Raw genomic sequence first — 15,010 nt, forward strand, 5'->3', positions numbered from 1 at the left:
GGGAAAGGAAGGCAAGGCAAGGCAAGGCAAGGCAAGGCAAGGCAAGGGAGGGGAATACAGGGTCAACACAGTTGTCTCTTTTAATTTTTTTTTCTGTTTCACTGTCTTTTGCCTACTAACTATGCCCTCATAGTAATCTGAGCTCATCAAGAACAGAGTGTTAGACTGCAATTTAAGAGCTGTTCATTTACTTCTGTGCATGAGACTTCAGATTTTTCTAAGATCCATGATTCTTTGCACTGCAGATGAAGGAAACACCTTCCAAAAATAAACTTCTCTGCCTTCTATCCATTCAAAAATGTGAATTTTGACTAAGAAGAGTTTTAAATCCCAGGAAAAATCAGGAAAGGAACATTTTGGTAACATCTTCTGCTTCTGAGAATGAATGTGCACTATTTTGTGGGAAGCATCTTTTTCCTACTTGTAGTTATGCTAACAATAACTCTTCAGTGTTTGTCGTCTGACCTGTTGCAAGATTATATACTTGTGCAATTAGCAGCGTAGAATTCAATCACATAAATTCTCCTTTTAAGGATGTATTCTTATTTTATCAGAATCTAGAAATAGGCTGCTCATTTCGTGAGCAGATCTTGAAGCATAAAAAATGTTTTATATCTGTAGCGGTGAACGCCTTAAATTCACATGCAAACATTTAAATAAAAGCACCTTTGTTTTGACAACTGTGGAATTTATCTGTAATTTTCCAAATTACTCTCTTTTTTTCCCATAAGTTAAGTGAAACCATAAATAAACTAGAAAGATGGGATTTGAAGACACTAGTTTTAAAGGTGGAAGAAAAACTTCAAAGAAATAAGTATTTTTTTAAACCTTAAAAATTCACCTATGGAAAGAAATTAACAGAAATCTGTTTGTTAAAACAATAACTCATATCTGAACAGATCTGAAGCATATGCTTTAATTGGAGTGAGAATAAAATGAAAATATTTCCTCTGTGCAGAGACCTTTGGTTATGTTTTGTAGTGTCATATATGATTTGCAACCAAATCAAAACTTTCTGAGAAGAATGTCAGGCAAGGAGGAGAGCAGTAAAGCATTTGCCTAACACAGAAGATTGCTTAACATATGCTGCCAGTGAAAGAGTAGAAAAAATATAATATAACCATGCCTATTCCTCTGCAGTTACATGAAGGGAACATATTTCTAGTAGAGCATAAAAGCTCTGTCTTAGCATATTATCCGTATTGAGGCCCAGAGCACTTCACTGTAACAACCTTTTAGGAAGCTGAAGTAAAATTCTGTCTGAAACCAATTAAGGTAGAGGAAAATTGATCAGTGATAGGCAAAATAACAGATGAAAGATGTAACAGATTCAGCTGATCTAATTTTGCTTTAAAAGACTAACCTTGCATATATTCTATCACAAGAATATACTATCCAAGATTCATTCAACATCTTCTGAACCTAGCCAGAGATCTCCCTGGCTTCCAGTATCAGGAAATTTCTGGAGAATGGTTCTTATAATTTATATGTATCATATATTCAAAGTAGTTATCATTTCATTTCTAACTCTTCTTTCAAGTAACTCAGTAGATGTAGTAGCAGATAATGCAATGCACAATTTACTGATAGTGAATAAATGAACACAATAATGCTTAAAATTCAATTCTAGCATGTATTAAATCCTTTTTTTTCACAAAGTGAAATATCAAAGACTCTTTTTCTCAAAGTGCTTTTTTTCTCTCTCAATACTGCTTTGCTGTTCTTACATCTCTTAGAATTTTAGCTCAGATTCTAGACTAAAAATACAAACCCTACATATAAATATTGCATTTACTCTGCTATGAATACTATCACTGTAAAACAAACTATGAACTTTGTTAGTAAAACACTAGCTACTTTCCAGTTTGATTTAGCTTTGGCACAGATGACAGCTGTTTTGCTTAGATGCTAAGAACGGCTATTATTTATACCCCTCAGCACTGAAGAAATTTCATACATAAGCCTGAAGAATGTAAAAACTCTGGGTTTCTAAACTAAAAACAAAGGAAGACAAACAAAAGCACCACTTTAATGCTTTATATTTAAATTAAGCAAGTACTCTCTTCTGAGTTTGTTCTTGAAAAATTGCTTAAAACTTAATACTTTGTTTTGACAAAATGATTGATACTAAAATCCTTTGTTTCATTCCTTCAAGGACCATATTACTTAGAAGATCAGCCTAGGATGGCTGCACATAACATACCTTAGCAAAAAATATGTTCAAAAATTAGTTTTCGAGTATGTAAACATGAACCTAACCTCAGCAAGAGCTACTCATTTCTGCAGTTGAAGTTAAGCATATCAGTATACCAGTCTAGCTAAAAAAGGTAATTTCCAGTGTCTTCCATTTGATTCATATGCCTCCAGAATCCCATTAAAAAGACATGAGAATAAGAAACAAATCTACTTTTGACCTCAGATTAATTTTTTGAGTTCTTTTTCATAATAACAATAAGAATAACAATAAAAAGCTTTTGGCATATGAACTTCAGAAGAAACTTATTTAATTTGCCTTTTACTGTTTTGCTACTATCTTCCCTTGATCCTTCCTCTCTGAAGTATTTTACTCTCCTTGACTACAAAAATATGACCTTTACTATAAGAATAAGAACTATCCTATTCTTAATGCACACAGGCAATGGACATGAAGTGCACTCCTCTCAAGACAGCTTCAAGGATGATAATTCCACAGTTGAACCTGAGTTTTTAATTTTCATCTATAATTTCCTTTCAATATTGATGTTTCTTAGGTTTACATTTGACTTTCTCCCTCAAAGAAAATAGTTAAAATAACACGGTGGTATTATGTAAAAAAGACTGATTGGGGAAACTCTCTCCCTCCTGCATCTTGGTAGATCATTATATCTGATTGATCACTGCATGGAGATTTATGCAAGAATGAGTGTCCTAAATGAGATGCACAGAAGAGCCAGGTTTTCATGATTCAAGTTACGTGCAGTAAATTAGTGCCACGGCAGGTCAATGAACTCATAATTGGTGGAATTAACACTTCTACTAGTTAAGCACTCACAAAAGTGCAAAATTCTTTGCCTTTGAAAACATCCAAGCAAGGAAAAGAATCATTTCTGATCTAGTCAGATACAAATTGAATATATATTAAGTAAACAAAACAGACTATAGCGGTAGCAATTGGGTTGTGCAAACCAAGATTTCTTTCACAGAAATATCTTTTATTAAAATGGCATTCCTGTTCCTAATGGGAAATAGACCATAATTATTGCCTCTGGTTATGCACTGGTGACTGCAGTTTTGGTATTCTTTTCCTGGTGTTATCTGCTCAATCAGAAGGACAGTCTGTAATACTATTTATTTGGTATACATGTGAAATTTTTCCAAAAGCTCCCCAAATGCTCAAAATGCACAGATATTAACTGTATCTCATAATAACAGTAAAGAGACCTCACAGAAAGTCATCAAAAAAAAAAAAAAAAAAAAAAAAAAGGAAAAAAAAAAAGGACAAATCAGCAATCCTAGTCTCCCCAAATTCTGGTTTCTTAAGTTTTAGATAAATGCCCTGTTGTATTAAGTGCTACTGTGAGTCAATAACAGAGGAAGATTGAGGAAACAAAAGCTTAATATCTCAGTGCTACAAAGTTCTGTAATACTTCAGTGTCATTAACCATCTTATTTCATACCACAGATTTCTGAAGAGTTAACGCATTTTTAAGCATTTTCACAATGATTTTCACAATATTTTTTTCCACCTCTCAGTTTTTTCCTTTATTGTTGCCTTTTTTTTTTTTCAATGTTTCTTACTCAGTGGCTGAATGCTGTAAACCCCCCAGTTAGTTTCCGTTCTTTAAATAACTATTAGTTATTTATATCCATATCTAAGATATTAAGTCGTTGAGTTTACAGAGGACTTGAGTAAACAAAATATTACTCAGTTCTTATATAAGTGCATAACACTCCAGTTCATAAGTTTTGTATTATAGCCAGCCCCCATCAATGTTTTTCATATGCAGAAAATCAGTCATGATATAAATTTTACCAAACATACGCCTTAAAGTATATGAATTACTAGTTGTATTAATTAACTGGACATGCTGGCAACTGCTTTCTATCCACCTTTACACGTTTTGCAAACTGCTTGAAGTTGATTCTGTTTTAAATACACTATTTTGCATATTTCACAAGTATAATAGCTAAAGATAAAGCAAGGAAAAAGCAAAAAAAATGTAGAGGAAAAGAAAGGAAGGTCAAGATATTATGGATTTTCTCTTACAGAAATACAGTCAAAATCTGAATGCACTAGAGCCATATTAAGAGAAGTAAAATTCACTAGTGAATTAAAAAAAATAAGTAGTTTCTTCAGCTAGCTTTCATCTCTAAATCATTCATTTGCTTGATCTCTCACAGAAAAATGAATTTTGTCTTCTTTTTAACTTTCTTGCTATTAATAGGATCAGAAACATGGTTTCAGAGAAAAGGGAAGAAATCTTCTAATATTTTTGCAGGACTGCTGACAGAGATGACCAATTTATTCACTTGTGGTTCCTTTATTTGCAGCTGAATTTATTGTTATGAATGGAAAAATATTAAGAACTTAAAATAATACAGTATTCTGGGTAGGTCTTTATATGATCAGGCACCATGTTACCACGAGCTAAAAAAAATCTCTCTTCAATGTTTAAGCCAATGATACTGTACACAAAGAAATCTGACATTGTAATAAGACATTATGCATTAATATGAAATTCATATGGACCCATATTTCATGAACCACTGAGGCCAGTAAAAGTTTTGAAGAGTTGGAAATGCAGTATCACTCTGCATTTCTTGCATAAACATGAGGGCAAGAAATGACCTATTGGTTAATATGAAGCAGAGCTGATTGGTTAATCAGTCATTTTTGGTTTTGTTGTTTTAGATATTCTGCCTTTCTCTTTCGTGTGCTTGTGTACAAATATATAGTTAAGCTAAATCTAGGAGTAAATTCAGCACTCTGTGAAGTATTTATAGTTGTGCAAAGAGAGAAAATTTTGAATTTATTTTAAAGTTGCAGTCTGATAGCTGCATATTCAAACATAATTTCCTCCAAGCTCAAGAGTGCTGCATCCCTATGAGTAGGAAGTCCAGCACAGGGGGCAGGAGACCTGCATGGGTGAGCAAGGAGCTCCTGGCCAAATTAAGACACAAGAAGGAAGTACACAGAATGTGAAAGAGGGAACAGGTTACTTGGGAGGATTACAGGAATGCAGTCAGAGTCTGTAGAGATGCAGCGAGGAAGGCTAAGGCCCAGCTGGAATTGAGTCTGGCAGCGCATGTTAAGGACAACAGGAAGGGCTTCTTCAAATACATCAGCAGCAAGAGGAGGACTGGGGAAAATGTGGGCCCACTACTGAATGGGGCGGGAGCCCTGGTGATGCAGAGAAGGCAGAATTACTAAATGCCTTCTTTGCTTCTGTCTTCACTGCAAAGAGCAGCCCTCAGGCATCCCGGAGCCTGGACGTGAAGAAGAAAGCCTGGAGAAGGGAACTTTCCTTTGGTTGAGGAGGAAAGTATTGGGAATCTTCTGGGCAGGCTAGACATCCGCAGATCCATGGACCCCGATGGGATGCACCCACGGGTACTGAGGGAGCTGTCAGATGCTGTTGCCAAGCCACTCTCCATCCTCTTTGAAAGGTCTTGAAGAACAGGAGAGGTGCCTGAGAACAGTGAGAAAGCCTGTGTCACTCCAGCCTTCAAGAAAGGCAAGAAGGAGGACCCAGGCAACTATAGGCCAGTCAGCCTCACCTCCACCCCTGGAAAGGGGATGGAACAGCTCCTTCTGGATGTCATCTCCAAGCATGTGGAGGACAAGAAGGTGATCAGGAGTAGGCAGCATGGATTCCCTAAGGGGAAATCCTCCTTAACCAATCTGAGGAGAGCCTTCTCTGGTGGGATGACTGGATGGGTAGATGACGGGAGAGCAGTGGACGTTGTGTACCTTGACTTCAGCAAGGCTTTTGACACCGTCTCCCAGAACATCCTCCTACATAAGCTCAGGAAGTGTGGGTCAGACAAGTGGACCGTGAGGTGGATTGAGAAGTGTCTGAAAGGCAGAGCTCAGAGGGTCGTCATCAGTGGCGTGGAGTCTAGTTGGAGGCCAGTGGCTAGTGGAGTTCCCCAGGGCTCTGTACTGGGTCCCGTCTTGTTCGACTTATTTATCAGTGAGATGGATGAAGGGATGGAGTGCCTCCTCAGCCAGTTTGCTGATGCTACCAAGGTGGGAGGAGTGGCTGATACACCTGAGGGCTGTGCTGCCCTTCAGAGAAAGCTGGGGAGGCTGGTGAGCTGGGTGGAGAGGAACCTCCTGAGGTTCAACAAGGGCAAGTGCAGAGTCCTGCAACTAGGGAGGAATAGCTCCATGCACCAATACAAGGTGGGGGCTGACCTTCTGGAGAGCAGCTCTACAGAGAAGGACTTGAGAGTGCTGGTGGATGACAGGTTGACTATGAGCCAGCCAGCAATGTGCCCTTGTGGCCCTCTCATCATCCTCATAGCCCTGCGCTGGACTCCCTCCAGCAGCTCCACGTCTCTCTTGTCCTGAGGAGCCCAGAACTGGACACAGGACTCAAGATGAGGCCTCAAGAGGGCTGAGGAGAGCAGCAGCATCACCTGCCTCCACCTGCTGGCAACATGCTTCCTAATGCATCCCAGGAGACCAAAACAATTCAATCATTTCCACTGAGTACAGATTATGAATGTTACAAAAAAGTATAATATATAAAATTTCTAATATATGACACACTGATCTTCCTATGGCAAGTAGTTTTGTGGAGGTCAGGACTTCCCTCAACCATTTCTACATCAAATTCAACAACTTATATTCCAATGAAATCATATCTAAAGCACAGATTTGTATTTAAAATCTTCAAAAGACATAAACTTAGTCATCAGCCATCAGCTATTCTGCTGGTTTGTCTGATCTATTCCAATCATTATTTTCATATTTTCTTGCCTTTAATTTTAGACAAATTTCAGTGCATTGATATGATTTAAAATAGTTCTATTCTAAATTATGTACATAAAAATATGCAAATCTGCCTACTTACATATGATAATAATAATAATAAAAAGCACTCTTTCTCTTTTTTGTGTGCAAGGTCTGAAATCCTATTAATCTTATTGCTTTATTTAGTAAAGCATTTAAAATGATCTACTTTTATTTATTTTTTTTCTTTTCCATTACCAGTAATAAAATAAAAGTTAACACTAAAGAAGGTCAGGAACTGAAATGAAGTGATTTGATTCTGAACTTGGCATAAGTCACTACTTGTCACAGCTGGGCATTTATGATCACAAAACCCCCTTAGAAGAGTGAAGACCTTTGGAGAGGAACAGGACCTATTGGTCAAAGCAAGGGAAGAGTAGTTTTGTCAACCTAGTGAAGGTTTTAAATTAGGGATAGTAAACCAAGCCAGAGGACAACTTAGTAGAAAGACACAAGGGAAAGTAAAGAAGTGCACACATTGGGTAGATGCTTGCATTTCTTTCTATGATTAGGAGAGCACCTTAAGTGCTTGTATGTGAATGCACATAGTACAGAAACAAACAGGAAGAATATATTCATTGTTATAGTTCCATGGCTACTATTTTCTTGGGAGTACAAAGACATAGTTTATATGGTTGGATTTTTGCCACAGTTGTAAAAAAGGCTCTTCATTAAAAAAAAAAAAAAAAAAAAGAAAAAGAAAAAAAGAAAAAGAAAGAGGTCAGGAAGTCAAGAAGTAGAGTTTGCTCTTTATACAAAGGAGTGACAGTTCATGGGGTTTTATCTCGCAATGGATGATGAGCCAATCATAAAGAGTTTGTGCAAAAGGATCATATGACAGGCCATAGTGAGAACACCTGTGGAAGATCTGGCGAGGAGTCAGCGACCAGTAGAATATATGATAGCAGCCACAGGGTAACCTCACTTTGACCAAATTCCCATCAGGGCCAGGCAGGCATATCCCATTTTGTCACAGTGCCTAGCTGCTTTCTGCACAGCAGCTATTCAAGGTTAGCACAGCTGAGATGAGGACATAGTTTGGGTAGATTAGAGAGGCCCTTGTGATGCAATGAATGGAGTCCTGCCTGGTCATCTGACCCATGTGTCTAGCAGCCTCCCATCAGTGAGCCCTCCACATGGTCGTGCAGCTTGAAGTGCAAGTCCTTTATTTATTTAATCTATCCTACTTAATCCCTCATGAAGTTTGAGTATCTCTCTCCACTGATATCTGACCCTCTATTGCTCATCTTGCGATCACATAAACCAACAAAGATGATAGGTGTCTACTACAGATCACTTATTCAAGGAGAGAAAGACATGAAGCAGGAGACAGCTAGAAGCTTGAGGCAACTGGAAGAAACCTTATGATCATAGTCCCTGGTATTCATGGGAATCTTGATCAGCTGAAATCTCTTGGAAGGATAATAAAGCTGAGTACTAGCAGTCCAGGAGGTCTGTGGGATGCATTGAAGACAACTTCTTGACACAAGTGATAAAAGAACTTTTCTGATTTTGTTGCTCACAAAGAAGGAAAAACTGAAGGTTGAAGGTAGTTTTGGCTGCCCTACCTGCCAGTTACCATAGTACTGCGAGTTTAAGATCCTGAGGGAAGTGAACAAGGCAAATGGCAAAATTTTGAACCTGGACTTCAGAGGAGCAGAATTCTTCTTCAGGGTCTTGCTTAACAGGAGCTGATGAAAGACTGCCATGGAAGACATATAGGCCTAAGAGAGTTGGTGTTCTTCAAGAACAATCTCCTCAAAGCATGTATGGTAGGAGCAGGCATGGATGAACAGGGAACTCCTGACTGAGCTGAAATGCAAAAAGGAAATATATGAAGGTGTAAAATAGGGACAAGCTACCCAGAAACATTGTGAGAGCTTGCAGAGATAGAGGAAAGCTCCGCTAGAGATGAAATTAAAGATGAATGTGAACAGCAACAAGAAGGACTTCTGAAAATATCTTGACAGTAAAAGAAAGGATGAGGAAAATGAAGACCTATTACTCAGTGGGACAGGAGAATCTACAAAAAAAGATGTTTGTTACTTTATGTCAGCTACTACTAGAAAAGCCTGCCCTCAGGCATGACATGTCCCTAAGCACAGTGGCAGATTCTGTGTTATCATGTAAGAAGACAAAGTAAATGACAATCTGTAGTGTATCTGGGAATTATTTAAAAATCAATAAGATTAGAGCTTTTATTCTACTTGGTTATCAATTATCTCATATAATCTTGAGCATCAGTCTTGGGGATAGTCCCTCGACGTACATCTCTCTGATCTCCAGGATCTGATCCCCAAGGACCCTTCCTTCAGCCAGGGCTGCTTCTTTCTGGGATCCCATCTCCCTTTAAGAGCATTTCTTTCTTCCTTCTAGACCTCTCTTCTTTTCTGGAAACCCTTCTTTGTGGCCCCTAGACACAAATTTTCCCAATCTAAACCATCTCTTTGCAGATGCACAACATACAATCAGCCTCTCAATTGGTAGTTCTGTCTTGTATCTCTTTATTAATTGCAGGAGTCAGGACATAGCACTTTTTAATCTAGGTGTTATCAAAATTTGCAATCAGTTTGTAATGATCATAGCTAGCAAGTAACAGACTTCTGTTTGAGAGTTCAAGTGTTTAATTTCAGACATTCATTCACCTATGCACACATACACACACAAAATTATCACCTATCAGCATTCAAAGTTCATACTATTTTTCACTTGTGATGCCTAGCAAAGCATTATCCAAAATAAAGTTGAGACAGGGACCACTTAAGCAAATTAGTCATGCACAGGCCATGAGACTAGGAAGAATACAATTAAAGATCCTGAGGAAAATGACCTTTAACATTGTAAGATCAGTCTCTACCATTTTACAAATAGATGGCAACTGGGAGAATATCCTGATGACTGAAAAATGACAACTATCATACTGATTTTCAAGAAGCGCAAGAAGGACTACTGACTAGTTAGCCTCATCGGAGTTCCTGGAAAGATTATGAATCTGATACTTCCGGAAGCCACATTCAGATTCTTTAAGGATGAGAAAATGACAGGGTACGGTCATTATGGATTTATAAAGGGGAAAAGGTACCTGAGGAACCAGATATCATTCTATAAAGAGACTGACTTAACGGACAAGGATAGAGTAGTGGATGTTGTTCACAAGGCACTGAACATGGCCTTCATAGCATTCCACAGCCAAACTGGGGACATATGGATTGGATAAGTGGGCAGTAAGGCAGTAAGTTTTGTGGAAATTTGACTGAGCCAACATCCAACATGGGAATAGATTGCTCAGAGAGTTTGTGAAGTCTCCATCCTTGGAGATTTTCAGAACCCAACTGGTCACAGTCTGGGTAACCTGCTCTAGGCTGACCCTGCTCTAGTCAGGGTTGTTAGTCTACGTGATTTCCAGAAGTATGTTCCAACTCCACCTATTTTGTGATTTGTGAACGGGCTCAAAGGCTTGTGATGAGCAGGACAATTTCTGGTTAATAATGTTGTCCTTCCGGTGGCTGAGACCAGTGCCAATGTTGTTTAAAGTCTTTATGAATTTCTTAGACCTCGGAAAATGGTGAGAATATATTCTGTATTATAAGGGACTTCAACAGGTTTAAGAACTGAGCTGCAACAAGCCTTATGAACATGAACACAAAATGTAAAATCCTACATCTGTGATAGATTTTCCCTGCGATACAGGTTGAGGAGCAACTGATTAGAAGAAAGCTTAAAAGAAAAGAACCTTGGGGTCCTGTTAGACAGCAAATTGACCATCTATAAGGAGTGTGCCCTTGCAGCAACGAAAGATGAATGCATACTCAGGGCATGTCAGCAAAAGGGAAGTAATCATATCCTGAAGACTGATTCTTCACCACAGTTTAACTTCTGAGTCTACAGCTGGAGTAATGTTTTCAAAAACATGAAGTAGAAGAAAAATAATGAGATGGTATAGTAAGTACATTGGAGGTTGGGGGCTAGAGCACAGAATATGCAAGGAAAGGCTGAGAAACCTCGCTTCTTCAGCCTTAAGAAGAGAAGGGAAATGGGAGATTATATTGATATCTTCAACTACCTGATAGGATAGGAGAAGACAGTGCCAGACTCTTCTTACAGGTGTATGGTGGAAGGAAAGAAGACTTTATTGCAGACTCAGACTGCAGTAAAGGAAATTCTGAGTAAATACTGGGATCTTTTTCATGGCTGAGTAGTTGTCAAACACTAGAACTAGTTACCCAAAGAGATAGTGGAATATTCATCCATGGAGATATGCAAATCTCAACTGGAAAAGACCTGAGCAATTTGAGTCAAATTGGAGCAGGCAGTGGAGAATTGGGCTAGTTAACCTGCAGAGGTTCCTTCGAACCTATGTTATTCTATGTCTTTGTGATACCTTTCTTTCTCTTCTAACAGAAGTTTAATTTCTAGAATTCATCAATGCTGGTGAATTACTTTCTGCCTTCAGGCTTTCTTTTGTTAATTATAGCTTTAATAACAGTGAGTTTGCATACATGATTCTCTCTTCTAGCCTGGAGAGAGTTTCTTTGCCAGGGTTTTCAAATCTTTCCTAAATTATCCATTGAATCTCTGTAAAGTACTCCTGGAAATGGACAGTCTATAAATACATATCTGCTTATCTATATCAAGATACATATACAGGCACGAGAATTGTGACAATTTAAAAAATACGATCACAATAACTTTTATACAAATAAACAGTCTTTTACATGAATGAATATATTAGCTTAACTAGTTATACAAGTACTAATGAAATTAAGAACAATGAAAATATTCTTAGAACAGCAGTTTGCAAGTGAAATCCACAGATCAAGTAAGACTAGACAATGGAAATTTTCTATTTTCCTGAACCTCAGTAATGAATCTGAGGATATGAGTGAATAGTCATTCTCATTCTTCTCTTTCATTCCGTGTGAGCTCTCCACAGTTTATAATGCAGAATCCGCAGCAAGAAATACCACAGTGGCATTACACTTGAAGGAATTTTTCATGTGTTTCTTAAAATTAATCATCATGAAAAATATGTTTACTGTTCATTTCTAAATCATTTGATCCATATTCCATGGCTATATTAGGAGAATAACTAGTTGCTTTGAATTAGAATTGAAATAGAACAGTAAATAGAATGTGTGAGACTGGAAAGCAAAACAGATAATTTTAAAAATTTGATTTCTTGAAATAATATTATTTAATTGATGATTTGTTAACTATGTGCATTTTACTGCAAGCTTCCTTCTAAGGAAGGAAGGATTTCTTCCTCAACTTTCCTTCATTTTATTTTAAGTTTCTTTCCCTTCCTTTTTTTACAAGAATAAAAGAAAATGCTTTTCCTTCTCCCCTCGTCCCCCCCCCCAAAAAAAATATACTAGACTAGGACTAAAAATAGTAAAATTCTTGACAGTTTTATATTTTGACCTATATGGATTTTTCATTACAATATGTTTATTTTATTTATTTATTTTTTTCCATTTCTCTCTCATTTCAGCCATTATTCCAGGTTGAGTAAAACAAGGTGAGAAAAAAATAGCTTGCTTCCTCTAAGAATGTGGTATGACCTGAATAAATAGAAAAGCTTCTGTGTGTTACTTTACTAGGGTCTAAAATGATATAATCAAGAAAACATCAGACAGTAGGTGGCATGGTAGTGATGATAGCTCTATTGATTCATTTAATAAAAATACCAAACATAAGCCATGTACAAGAAGAAGGGAAAATCAAAATAACCATTTAATTTCACAGTCTGTCAGAATATCTATTTATTTTTAATAAACTCATGTTTTTATCATAAATCTAGGTAGCTGGTAGGAAAAAAAGATATCATCAAAGTGAAACTTCAGCAACAGACAGACTTTTCTGAAAGTTTTTGCAGAAAAAGATTTCCCTTTTTACACATCAAATTTACAGCTTATCGAAAACTCTGAGTTCCACTGCAATTTCCACACACAAAATGGGAAAATCATGAAGTCCTCTACCTGTCACTTACTTGACCTTCTTTATCTGTAGATAGGCACCATTGTTTTTTCTGTTGAGTATACAGTGGCAAAAACAAATGAACAGCAGTAATTTTCAGGTATAATTTTGAGCTTTACACGTAACTGGAGCTTGCAATGATCCTTGAGATTTTCATACTGAATCACATCATTCAAAGAGGCATACAGACTTGCTATTTTGCTGGGAATTATTGTTTCCTTCATAAAACTTTATTTCCTACATACAGATTAGGGTGCTTGCCATTAAAAATGGCAAGAATATCATTGCTTCTGCTAGAAAATGGATATGCATCAAAATTTCACAGAAAAATTAAATGAAAGCGTTCTACACATTTTTAAAAATGTACTGTATTTCTGTCTTACCAAATACGATCAATGCTTTCTTATATCTTCTGCCAAAGTAAAAGTCAAATTAAAAATAGAAGTAAATCTTCCTTTGGCTTAAAGTCTGGAAATATATCATACTTAATTTTCTTTTCTTCTACTGCTCTTCTGGAGAGAAAATACACCTATAAAAATCATTTAGTGATATTTATTTTAGTTATATTGATTTCTCTTGCAATCCAAAAAGCTGCTTAGCTCTAAAATAATTCATGTTTAAGTAATGCTGTTCTCTCTGTTCACTGATTAAATTATGCAAAGGTTGCAATGTCTGCTTTTTATTACTCTTGCATAATGCAACTGGAAAGAAGGCACTTGCACTTCTACATCTGAGATTCCAAATTACAATAGTGTACTTTTCTGCATCCATCCTTGATATATTTGACAACCATTCTGTAATACCATCAGTTTTTCTTAAGTAAACTTAGCGTTTAACTTTCAGTGTTCTCTGTAGATCCCCTACAATTATTTAACATCTTCCTTAAATTGCTCAAAACTTTTCACAGTACTTCAAATGAGACCAAAGTAATAAAAGAGGAAAGTATGATTTCATATGTTTTAGAGACAATACTCATTCTCATACATGGATAAGTGTACCGAGGCTCAGCAACGATATACCACCTCTGGTTCAGGTTCATGTTGTGTTTTATTTAAATTCTTTAGACCTATTCTGCAACCAACACTTTATAATTCTGTAGAAACATGCAAGTGAAACTTTGTGTGGGCTTGTAAACTCTCCCAATTTAGTTTGATCTGTAAATTTAATAAACAGTCTGCATTCTATCTTTCAGAACACTGTTGAAAATATTGAACATCCGAATTCACTATGCTCATCTGTTTTGATTATGAACTATTGATAATAAATCTCTATTTACAGGTTTCTAGCTGATATTATTCATAATACATGCTATACTATGCTTTTCACGGTCATTTGTCAGAATGTGAAGGCTGAAAGTGTAAAAATCCTGATGTATGTCAAGATTTACATTTATTGCATCGCTCCTGTCCACAAGGCAGGTTACCTTGTCACAGAAAGAAATTAGATTTGTCACATATAATTTGTTCTTCAAAACATAGTGTTACTTGCCACTCTTTCCCTTCTTTCTTCTGTGTATTTTTGTATGTGTCTATTTGCAGGTATAAGCAAATGATCACAAGTTCTGATACCTTTTGGGGAACTAGAATTAAGCAGGCTTGTCAATAGTTTCCCTGTTGCTCTTTTCCAAAGTTAGCTTTGCCTTTCACTGGTTTGTTAATCTTTTAATTACAACTTTCAATAATGATCAATGACTTTTGGAGCATAAATTTAACCAGTAATTTATCATTTATGACAACCTGCTTATTATAATTCATTATGAGCTCTCAAATTACAAAACAACATACTGTGTGAAACATTTTGTCTTTACGAGCTTCTTAAGAAAAAAAAAAACAAACAAGCAAATAACCAAACAGTTTAATTACCTTTCTGGCTTAAACTATCAGTTTTCTAGTTAATTTGCTAGTTCACTGGTTTGGTAATTCAATAATTTGTTAGTATTGTGTGCTTATGTGCAAAACAGTTACCTAAGAGATGATGAAGGTGCTCATCCTTCCTTCATTGCAGTGCTGCTGTCCTCTGAATTGCACTAAGAAGCAC

This window comes from Rhea pennata, chromosome Z, assembly GCF_028389875.1.
Source record: "Rhea pennata isolate bPtePen1 chromosome Z, bPtePen1.pri, whole genome shotgun sequence".
Lineage (NCBI taxonomy): Eukaryota > Metazoa > Chordata > Aves > Rheiformes > Rheidae > Rhea > Rhea pennata.